Genomic DNA, 11,502 nt, shown 5'->3' on the forward strand with positions numbered 1-11,502 from the left:
ATAAGACATTTTCAGGCTCTTTGTGCCCTATTGTCTTTCAACTATGAGGAGATAAGCAGTAGAGGAAAAGTTTGCTGACTATGAAAACCAGAGCCGCCTTCCCCTCCAACAGTCTAGTAGATTCAGTATCACAGTAGCAGTAATGTTTAGTAGATTTAGTCAATCTTGTTCTTTATCAGCTAGTACAGCCAGAAATGTAGCCTCTGCTGATATTAACCTACTAGGAAGAGATGTAGACTAGAGCTGTGTCCACCTTTGACCTTTTGTGCAGCTGCAAACTAATTCAGCACAGGCTGCAAGATTTAATAGATTGGGTTTAGGACCCAAGTGCTTGCCTCCCTCCCTTTCATCCCCCTGCTAATGGTGAAACCTATTCTGTACCACAAGAGACAGCAATACATTTATAATTACATGGACAATTCATGACTATTTCACTAGATTTTAGTCTTCCAAATATAGACACCAGTATTTCCCTCCTTACCAGAACATGCCCACCAGTTGGGTCAAGCAAGGGGGAAAAGCAATTTAATCATTATTTTTCATTGACAATCACAATTGTCAGTTTGCTTCTGTCCAAAGTCTTCAGGGAGTTCTCTGCATCACTTGCCTTCTTGTGTGATTCTCTGGTCCTACTTATAAGATCAGAAACTCTTTTCACGCAGGCATATCCTTCAGCTAAAAAGTATTGGTAAAGAATACGAGTCTAGTCAAATCTATTGTACTGCAATTCTAATTTACCTAGACAGCATGGCTGGTGGAAGAGGGAGGTTAGCTCCCTTCCCAGGCTTGCCTGCAGCCTTCTGGAATGAGCATAATTTACCTCTGTGTCTTGGCCATAACAGGCAATGCAGCACCTACGCCCCCCTCCAAGCCTCCACCTCCTGCCCTGAGCTCTCACCTCATTCCCATTACCAACTTAAACGGAAGAAGTCAGCTTGTTCTAGCCAAACTGAAGCCCTTCAACATTTCAGGCAAGGTCTGTGAAACAAGGGGTCTCTAGCCTTCCACTCACATGCAGGAGAGACACCAGGAGGACACATCTCAACAGGGAGAGTTTGGCAAAAGCTGAAAAAAGCCTACAGGTCCCGACTTACTCTCACAGTCTTATCAACATGCTCAGAGTCTTGTTCCTTCCTCCTTTTTATCTAGTGCAACATCACCTGTTCAATGATGTAACTCCATTTTCATTCTTCTTCTCTCCCTCTGCCTGAGGACCCAGGACCTTTTACATATACCCTATAATAGGGCCAGAACAGAAAAAAAATGAAAAGGTCAGAGAAAAAGAGAGGTTGCAAGCACTCAGACTGTTTCTTGGATAGGAAGAAGACTCGTATACAAGCCTAAGTCACATAACTACAAGCTTTTTAAAGGTTACTGGAACAGTCCCCCTTTGGGCTGCAAAAGACTGCTGTGATCCCATTCCCAGAGGTACGGCAACCAACTATGTGTGCTGTTTCACAGAGAATATCACTTTTGGGCCTACCAATGCAGAATTTAATGTCATTTATACTGACAGCAATTACTAGCTCCAGGGATGAAAAAGAAGGTGACAAAGCATGGACCAGTAAATCCTGCCAGAAAACCCTGATGAGCAAAATACAATGGAGCACAGGCATTAGGTGTCACTGAAATGGTCCTCAAATAGGAGCAGTACTCGGTGCAACTGTCTGATGCTGAGTTAATTAGCCCTGCTAAGAGGCAGAACATGTTACCTCCAGCTTGGGTCTACGACAGCGTTGCTAAGCCACTCTTGAGATGGGAGCTAATATTTTGACTCAGATTGCCACAGTGCAATGTGCACCCCCAGCACCAGCTCAAGGTGACAGCATGCTCCATTGCGTGGTATAGACACACAAAACTGCAAATGTAAAAGAGGTAGCTGGTTTTATATTTCTGAGCTGCTAAGTGTTGTTTTTAATTATTTTTCCCTTCCAAGTAGAAAATAATATTCCCTAATGTTCACAAATGGCTTGGGGGTTATTCCAACAGTAGACCTGAGTTTTTGTAACACAGTTAAATACCGCTAACTTGAGTTTAAAATCAGCCCAGATAGATCCAAATCCAACTTGTGGCTTAGAGGGGAAGATGAGCAATAATAACTACTGGATTCTCAGCTAACTGGTGCTTTCTAAGCATCACAGAAGACCAGAAATCTTGCCTATAATTACGATCAAGAATAAGATCAGGTCCACAGCCTCGTCTTCTTGCCTGCTTTTGTGCCTTGAGATGAGGACTAGAAGGAAGCATCAAGTTTATGCAAAGGTGCACAGAAGTTGGGAACAGACATTTATTTGCATGTGCTTTCCCTGCCCTGTCCCTCCATAGGCCAATCCTGCAACACATTTTGTTGTTTTATTGTTGCTTTGTTTTTTCCTTTCTTCCTCCAGTGCACTTGAACACAAACCTGCAGTTACTGGCATGTCCAGCAGCCACAGGACTGCAGTGCAGTAAAAACCAGCAACTTTGGGTTCAGTCAAAAGTTACCCTATGCATGCAAAGTCCAAAGCAGGTATGAGCTGAGGCCAGATAGCTCTGCCTCCTCAACTCCCAAAGTTTAATCAAAGCAAACAGCACAAATCCAGCTCTAACTACACCTTTAAAAAAAAATATTATAAAAAAAATTAATCACAAATTCAGTAACACAGGCTTAGTTGAAAGATTTCATCAAGCCCTTTTGTACTCTCCCAGATTAACCTTTAAAGCTTTAGCCTGCCTAAGCTAGGCCGCTATTTATATATTACACATCATAGGTGTCGGTATAACACATGATAGAACAAAACACACTGAGAACAGGTACTATAAATCCACGCAGCTCCTCCTGCATACTGTGGTGACAACACTGTTCTTTCTCAGCCTGTGTTTCCCCTCTCCCTTCAGCTCTTCTTCCAGAAAGACCGGAATATAAACAAGCCATGCATGGTGTCCTGGGAGTCAGAATTCAAGTCATTTTCTCCTCATACCTTGACTTGCGTAACTGAAAAGGTTTTTTTGTCAACTTGAGAGAGCTGCTCTTCCTGAAGGAACAGAGCATCATAGTTTTGAGCTGCTTTGCTTCTTCACCTCCTTTTAAACAACAAAGATGAAAGACATATTACACTATGCTTGAGAAAACAGAAAATAATGAATATAAAATTATTAATATATATCCCACTGAATCAGTTGCTCATTCGCGCTCACTGTTCTTTGTCCACAAGTGCCTGCAGAGTCAGAGGCTTGAGGTCAAACCAACAATCCTTCTTAGGTTTCCCAGAGAGAGAAGATGGAAAAAAGTAGAAAGAGAAAAACCTGGAAATAGCCAGATTAGTCAGGTTTCAAAACAGTTCAGTTACAAACCATATCAACTCACTAGCTGCCCTCCCCCCCCTGCCCAGAAACCATGATCAATCTAAGTAAAGGTGCAACCAGAGGATTTTATCTATATTATACGTGCACATTCACTACAGCATTAAATTCACCTTGAAACAAGGCACACTTTGTCTTCTAATGATGCCAAGGATATCTAAAACATCCAGCTCTGGCAGATTTGGAGCTTGTGATTTAGCCTTAGCTCCCACAAAAATAGCTGGGAATTACAAAACTAAATCTACCGCTCAGCTTGCGGAAAATAAAGAATAATCTCAAACCTAGGCTAAAATAAATCACAAAAAAACCCCATCCCACTCACAAGCAAAATTAGAGCTCTCAAGGGCAGCAGCAGAGGGAGTAATGTGGGTTTTGGTCTTTTGGTTTTTTGGTTGTGTGGTTGTTTTTTCGGGCTTTTTTTTTAAAAAAAAAAAAAAAAAAAAAAAAAAAAGATAACTGAAAGGGCTAATTTATTTGTTTTGCTACCAGCACATGGAGAATGAAATGCTCCCCATCTACATCAACAGTAAGTCCCAAGTAAATCAAACTAATTTCTCGCTTAGTCATAGCAGTATAAATCCTGATCTGTGCTTGTGTCAGAATCTCTTCCTAAGGAGACAAAGGTGCTTTTTGTATGACTACTTTTCGCAGTAGCTATTTGCCAACCCCAGTCATCATTAATTCCAAATATGCATGGACTGCCATCATCTGAGGCCACAGTTCTTTCTACCACAAATTTTAGTCTCCATATAACTTGTTACTATTTAAACTGTTATGTATGTTTGTGTGGACTAAGAGGGCCAGCAAATAGCTGTGAACATGCTCTTACAGCATCCAAAATTGAAGAGTTTGTAATTTAAATAACATGCAAAGCATGTCTGTAGTCAGAGACCCAAACATATTATGTTCACTGATTTTTGCTGCGTTGCTTGCTATCTTGCCTTGACTGCTAAAAAAAATTCCCCAAACTACCAAAAAAAACCCCCCAAAACTCCCAGCTGTTTGAGATGGACTTTACCTCAACAGCAGATTCTGCAAGTCAATCTGCTTTGATGCATATGTGCCAACTACAGAGAGCTCTGGGATTCTCAGGAATGCAGCAACACCAGTCAGGGAAAAGTGTAAAGCTAGATTAATTTGGAGAGGGAGGAAAACGGAGAGAAGTGGTAGCACTTACCCCACACTACTACTAAGTCTTGGAAGTTTCCCAGGCCAGTGATCTTGCCAACTCAGGAGAAAGCTGCAGGACACCAACAGTTTGAGCAGTTTCTCTGATAACATTAATGCCTTACATTTCCAGCGCTTTGCAACATTTCCAGCATTGCAACTAATCCATTCACATCGCCTTTGGATCTTGAAAAGTAATCACAATACACACCTTAACTGCTAACTACTATGAGAAAGCCAAGCCCAAAGTGACAGTGCCAAACTGGAAAAGCTCGAATATTGCAAATATTAAGGCAATTTTCAAAAGTCGTCTTTGTTTTCTTAGCACTAAAGCTCAAAAATATTATTTAGAACAACTGAAAAAAAAAAACCACCATAAGAAAAGCTTAATGAGCAACTTCATAACTATGACAATGCTTTGTGGACATAAAGTGGTTGAGCTAACAAAGAACTGTTGTACAGGTTGCAGCAAAGCTTGTATCTGATCCCCTGAAGGCTTTTAGAGCTTTGTTTCCTTTCTTAAATGTGAATACAGGAAAAACTACCACATACTTATCCTGAGGATTTTGAGAGCTATGAGATACACAGAATTAAAAAACATAGTACTGAAGAACATTTAATGCAGCATGTGAAGTCCTAACTGACATCTTTTCTGAATGGGAAAGGTTGACAGTAAGTCTACGTGTGGTTAAAAAAAAGAAAAGAGAGAGATTTCTTTGTAAGGTAGTGAGCTTTCCAAGGAGAACAAAGATGTGGGTGTATCTGACTTCAGCATTCAGAGTGTCATTAATTGTGTGCTTCCATAGACAAAGCTGAAATCAAATAATCAATAAAAACCCAGGACAAATGAGGAGGTTAAAAGACATAAAACTATAAATGGAATTCTTCGAAGAGCAACTGTTAGTGGTTGCAAATGAACTCGGCTCCTTATGGAAAAGTTTGCACAAGCTCATTTACATATTTTCATCCTATATGGGAGTTCATAGCCCTGACTTTTGCACTTTAGTTTCCCTACCTATACACGAGGAGAGTTAATTACCTCTGATGGTAATCTTCAATCGCCATCTGTCTGGGAGGAAAGCTGCCTAAATTAGTCAGCAGGGAATGCTGGGAAAGCTTACATACTTTTCTCAGTGCTACACAGAGACACCCATTTAGGACTTTATGACCTCAATCCTCACTGAAGGTTAAACACATCCCATTTCCTCCCCAAAACTGAAAACTGATGTATCACTATGTTGGTTTATTGCAGGCGGTGGGTGGGGTGAGGCACCCTTTTTTGGGGCTGTGTGTTTGTTTGAAAAGGAAAGTCACCCCTAAAACTGAGGAGATTCCAAAGTGCATTTCACCCCACCCACACATCTTTCACAGTCTCACAGCCCTCCTTCTGGGGTTGCCCTGGAGTGGCTAAAATGCCTACAAGCCCAGGTGAGAGCCAGAAGCCCTCATCTCCCTCCATCATTCTCATTTGATACTTTCTAAGCCAAGTATGGTTTGCTGTAGGTGAAACAGAGCCTCTGTTTCTTACCGTTTGATTCTCAGTCTCAACAGTCCTTTAACGCCACAGCAAAACAAACAGGAGTTTCTTCAGGATTGTAGTATTTTTAAACAGATTAGCTGTGTCATTGTGTCCGTCCCCCCCCACAAACACCTAATCTTTGCTGAGCATCAGATTTGCTCAGGGATGTATTTGCTTGTATCTCCTCTGAAAACAGGAGAGTAGTAGGTAAGCCACGAGACAACATGGGGCTTCACCTTCCCCTGAGTCATAGCAGGGCCATGGACTTCTTTTGTGGCATGGATCTGGTCTCCCATAACCAAACTGGTCCCAATGCAGCCAGGATCTAACATGAAGTCTGGTATTTGCTTCAGCATCAAACTGGAAGTCCTCTAGAGCAAGATATACACTGCAAGCAGGACCTGCTGTGTTGCCTATTGGTATCTGTTCCTTGCTACCCTGAACACATGCAATGGAGCTCAGTCTCCAGCATCACTGTGTCCTATCAGATTGCTATTCATGCCCCAGAGGATGCAGAACTCCTTTAGAGCATGAAATGCAGTACAGTAAAAGGCTTTTTGTTCTATCGCATGTGTTCTTAGCATGAAATGAAATTTATGCAATCGTACCCTGTATGCATGCGTGCATGTCCTTTCCTTCCCATGGAACTTTTGAACTCCTTTGGCTAATTTCAGTCTAATTTGACAGGAGATTAGGAACTTAATGTGTTTGAGGCCTCTACAAGTTTTGCAAAAATAAACAGGCAGGTGGGTAGAACAAAGAAACCGTATAAACTCATCTTTCACTAAAGATCAGAAAGTCTACACGCAGAAAGACATCAGAAGCCTGGTTTCACTATATCGTTTTGTCACACAAATGTGTGCCAGAGAAATAAGAGCCTCCGGCCATTAAAAATAAAGTCCTACGCTGTGAAAAGCCTTGCACAAACGTATGAATACCCAAATTTCCCCCAACATTCGCCTGAAGTTAAACATTTTAAGTACCCTTTTCAGTCACTTAAAGTGTTAGCTAACATCAGTCACCCAAGTTCAAAAAAAGTCACTCTGACACCAGCCAGCATTTATTATAGGAAATATCCTCTGTGAAATCTGAAAAATGATATGCATATTCTATTTCACTTCACTGTTCTTTCCAAAAACCTCTTAACAACATTCTCAATTTAGATTAGAGATCTTTAAACTAATACAAAGCCTAAGGTTTGAGGCTAAGCCATCTAAGAACTGATGCACCAAGTTGAAAACACATTATGGTCTGCCATCAGCACAGAAGAAGAAAGGAATGAAAATAGCTACTCCATTCAAATTGCTCCAATGAAAATGAAGTAACAGTATTTCCTTAGCATGTTTTGTAAGAAAAGGCAGTCAATCTTGAGAATCTGTAGAAACGGTATTTAAACTGACCAGTAATCTGGCTACTCAAAACCCATTTTACACACCTGGCCTGTGCTCCACTGCACAAGGTGAGCAACACACACATGAGAAATGCTCTGCTACATCAGACCAATGTCCACCTCGCCCACAAGTCTGTCTCCAACGCCGACAGACAGAGACACTATTCAGGGAGAGCACATTGTGAACACTTTGTGGTTCATTCCCCTTTTCCCTTTGCAGCACCTACAATTGTTTAGTACAGGAGTTGGAGGATAATGTCACTGCCTACTCCTTTTAGCATCTTTTTATGGACCTGCCAACATCTACAACTGAGGAACAACTTGGGAAAAAGGACAGGAAACCCACCAAAGGAGACCGGGTGGTAGTGCTACATCAGAACTACTGAACCACAGGGCACTTCACTAGACAGGAGGCCCTAAACGTTTTGAGAATGGGGAATCAAAACTGCCACGGATATAACATGAGGAGTAAGGGGGAACGGGAGACACAAACTACTGGGAGGAGGGTAGGCCTATATAGCCTTCCAGATTCTCAGTTGAGACAAATAACAGTCACTCCATCTCATTAAATATTGCAAAACAGTTGGGCGAGTAGAACTAGCTGTAGTTTTCCCTTGACTGTTTCCAGCAAAAAAAACAAAACCCAGGCTTTTCCCAGCTAACCGAATGAAGAAGTAGTAACTTGCCTACACAAGGGGCATGACCAAAACTAGCTACCACACGCTAGCAAGCCTTGTACGCATTCACCAATAAGGACAAATCCTAACTTGCTCTGGCGCTTCATCAGGGATTCATGGATTTAATATTATGGCTCCATTTAATCTTGTGCAAATACCATGTTCAAACAAACCCCTAGGGTATCTCCCATCTACACCACTAACCCTCCTTCTGGTCTCATTCCCACACATTGACTTCAGACTACCTGAAGCACTGTGAAGATTGAGGTGATAATGTTTTCCAGGGTGATCAGACGTGACACTGGAGGACGTAGACAGGCAAGTTCAAGAACTTCAAAGAAATAGGAAATACCTATTTTGACTACCAAAACATGAATAAGGCTGTGGTTTCATTCAGCAACAGCAGCTCTTAAAGAGCAAGCAAATTCTCATCTCCTCATTGCAGGGACAAAAACTCACAAGCTCCTTCCCCCCACTGTCCCTTGTGTTGTCCTAGGGTGCTTGTATGCTACTTTTTCTAAACAGATCATTTCTCCCCCACAGGTCATCATGTAGCCAAAAAAACCAAAAAGTATCAGCACAACACACCTGCAAAAATTAGCTGCCCAAGAGGGAGCTACATAAACCAACAATTACATTGGAAAAAAGAAAAAAAAGTTAATGGCAAAAACAAAATTTCAGTTCCTTTCTTACCCTGGGAAAGGGACAACTCCTCCCCCATCCCACATGCGATACCATTCGTATTTTATACACACACACACATTTTGTATTGACTATTAAATGGCCATTACATATGCATATTTCCACTGCCTACCTCTGCTAAGGCTCCGGGTAAACCAATGACGTGCCCCTCACACCATTCTCATTTCACTGCTGGCCACAGGACTCTGAAAGCCAGCAGTGAAAGAGAGCAGCAGCAGGCTACTGCTGCACTGCAAAGGAGTCAGTCTGCAGATCCAGTCTAACAAAGAGCTCTTCTGAGTTCTGCAGCAGTTTCTGACCTGTACTCACAAGAGCTAGAAACTGTTCTTTTAAAAAAATGAGTTGAAAAGTCTGTGGAAATCTAAGACTGCTAGCCACCCACCTCACAAATAAAGTTTCCTGCTGGCTAGTGGCCCAAAAGCAAGTAATATTCCTGCTAGGGGAATGGAAACTTGCACTGTAAATCAACAGATGTTAAGAAGAGCTTCAATGATTAACTCTGAACTTAATTTCTGTCTGCTCTTAAAAACCAGTTCCTTGATTATTCCATTCTTGTCCTCCGAATAGGAGTGATGATCAGCTTTGCAGCTCCTCAACTTTTCCAGCCAAGGCAAATAGGGGCTATTCAAGTTTCTGCCTTGCTCCTCCAGGCTCCCCACAGATGCTGGAATGTAAAGAACAGCTCTAGCACAATGTACTCCAGCTTTACTGCTGCTGCTGGGACTGGGAGCAGAGGCAATGCAGAACAGTTACAGGCAAACTTTGGGTGTTATCCAAGGGACACTTAAAATCTGCTCACTGTAAAACATCTTCCTCTCAAGATAACAAGGCTTCACTTTTGCCTTCACGACCAAAGAATAACTGACTTTGGACACTGAAAAGCCACCCCACCCGAACAAAATTAACGTTAAAAGGACACGATACTTTGATGGGTACAGAACATAGCAAGAAGCACTACCAAAAAGTATTTGTACTTGTTCAACACATTTTTCAAAAGGTAGTGATACTGCATGCAAGCCATATGTTTCCTCTTTTTCCCCTCATAGCACACACTAGCTAATGCTGGCCATCACTTTCCAGCTTTTCAAGCTTTCTGTGTAAATATCAGGTTGATTTCCAAGCTACTGAAAGGTGACTTGTAAAGGCAACAACAGCTTGCAGTCGCATTTTCCTCCTGACCTCAATACACATCAAGAAAAGCTGAAGTTTTAGGTTCTTCTGTAGCAGGAGGATGAAAGAAAGACTTAACACTTCAATAATTTCACACACCAAATAATAAATAGAACAAGTTTTATTTTAATTTCCTTTGAAAACTATGAATAGGTACAGAACTAGTCATATGTGACAGCAAAAATGGAAGCAAAAGAGACTGGGCTAATGGGGAAGTTGAGGTTGTTTTTATTCTGCTAGAAAGGTCTTGGTCTTTTGAGTAAATAGATGGTAGAAAATAGAAACTCTGAAAAAGAAAAAACCCTGTACACTGAGTTATACCATAAATTAATTTCCCAGTATTATTTACTAGCTTCTCTATAAGGCTAAAGAAATTAATGAACAAATTATTCAATGAACAACAAATGAGTTCTCACAAGCTTGATAAATTAAACTCCCCTTAAATATACACTGCACATTTCAATTGATGTAGCAAAAACAGTGCAAGCAACTGCAAGGAAAAATGCCTGTAGAATGAGGTATTTCAAGTAATCTTGAGTCCATTCCTAAAATGCACTTAACCAGGGAGCCATGGCAGACTACCTTGCATCATGCCCACAGTAAAAACAACCATTCATGCTTATAAGTAGCATAACGTTAACGTTAAGGTACAAAGACAAGCAAACCAAGATCCTGTGCTACAGCTTAAGGTATGCTGTGGAGGAAAAAAAGACACGAGCCTTTCCTTACAAGCCCCTTTAAGTCAATAGTGTGGACTGCCTCATGGAGACTCACGGTGGTCTTGAAAGTTACATCTTCAAATGACCCATCTGATTGTCTTCTCTTCCAGGCCAAAACACTTGAACCAATCCCCAGCAGCATATTAAGCCAAATGCAAGAAGCGTAAAACCACAAGTCATCCAGAGCAGGCTTATGAGAATTTTCCCAAGCCTGTCTTGGGAGGACAGATCAAACCTTTACTGAAAGGCACTGATCACGGTGTGCCCAGAAGCTAACAATGAAAACAGGCCCAGGATAAAAGTGTTAATGGCACAAAGAAGCTATAATAAGAAAGACTATTGCCACTCCCTGCTGCCTTCTACCCCAAAATTATCACGTAAGGCAGAAAGTAATCATCCAAAATCCTCTAGAACTGTTTCTGCTTGTAAGCTTTCAAATGTCTGAGGATGAGATGAAGAAGCATCTCAAGCGCTTGCCACTGCAAATGAGACCCATCACCATGCTGGCTGCTGTATTCCCATCCTCAGTGAGGAAGCTCCCCTCCATATTCACTAAAGCCACTCTTTAGCAGCGCACATAGTCTATATCAAAATAACGCCTCGCCAATCACTTTGTCTAGCCAGAACACCATAACGTACCTATTTCCACACTTCCTTATGACTTAGAACTCAGGTAGTTGTGATCTTCCTGCCAGCTTTCAGGTTGTGCTGTCCTGCTTACACACTCTGCAGTTATTCCCACGGGCACTTCCCCATTGGGCAACTGCTTCCACTGAGCAGCTTTCCTCCTGGTTTTGAACTGGGGGGGGGGGGGGG

General features: G+C 41.7%; 1 protein-coding gene across 9 annotated transcripts in view; it reads right to left on the reverse strand.

Moving 5' to 3' along the window:
• The window catches only part of ST3GAL6 (ST3 beta-galactoside alpha-2,3-sialyltransferase 6), a 47,824-nt gene that overhangs the window by 29,177 nt on the left and 7,145 nt on the right, over positions 1–11,502 (reverse strand). The window contains exons 1-2 of one of the 9 annotated variants that reach the window (XM_014947211.1): positions 2,961–3,036; positions 1,161–1,236 (exon numbers count right to left, since the gene is read on the reverse strand). The exons of 7 other annotated variants lie outside the window; for them this stretch is intronic. The gene's annotated coding sequence lies outside the window, so the exon portion shown is untranslated. Of the gene's footprint in view, positions 1–1,160; positions 1,237–2,960; positions 3,037–11,502 lie in introns of those variants that run through there. One more of the 9 variants, XM_014947216.1, reaches the window with a different exon arrangement.

The sequence above is a fragment of the Calidris pugnax genome, unplaced genomic scaffold (assembly GCF_001431845.1).
Source record: "Calidris pugnax isolate Ruff unplaced genomic scaffold, ASM143184v1 scaffold95, whole genome shotgun sequence".
NCBI lineage: Eukaryota > Metazoa > Chordata > Aves > Charadriiformes > Scolopacidae > Calidris > Calidris pugnax.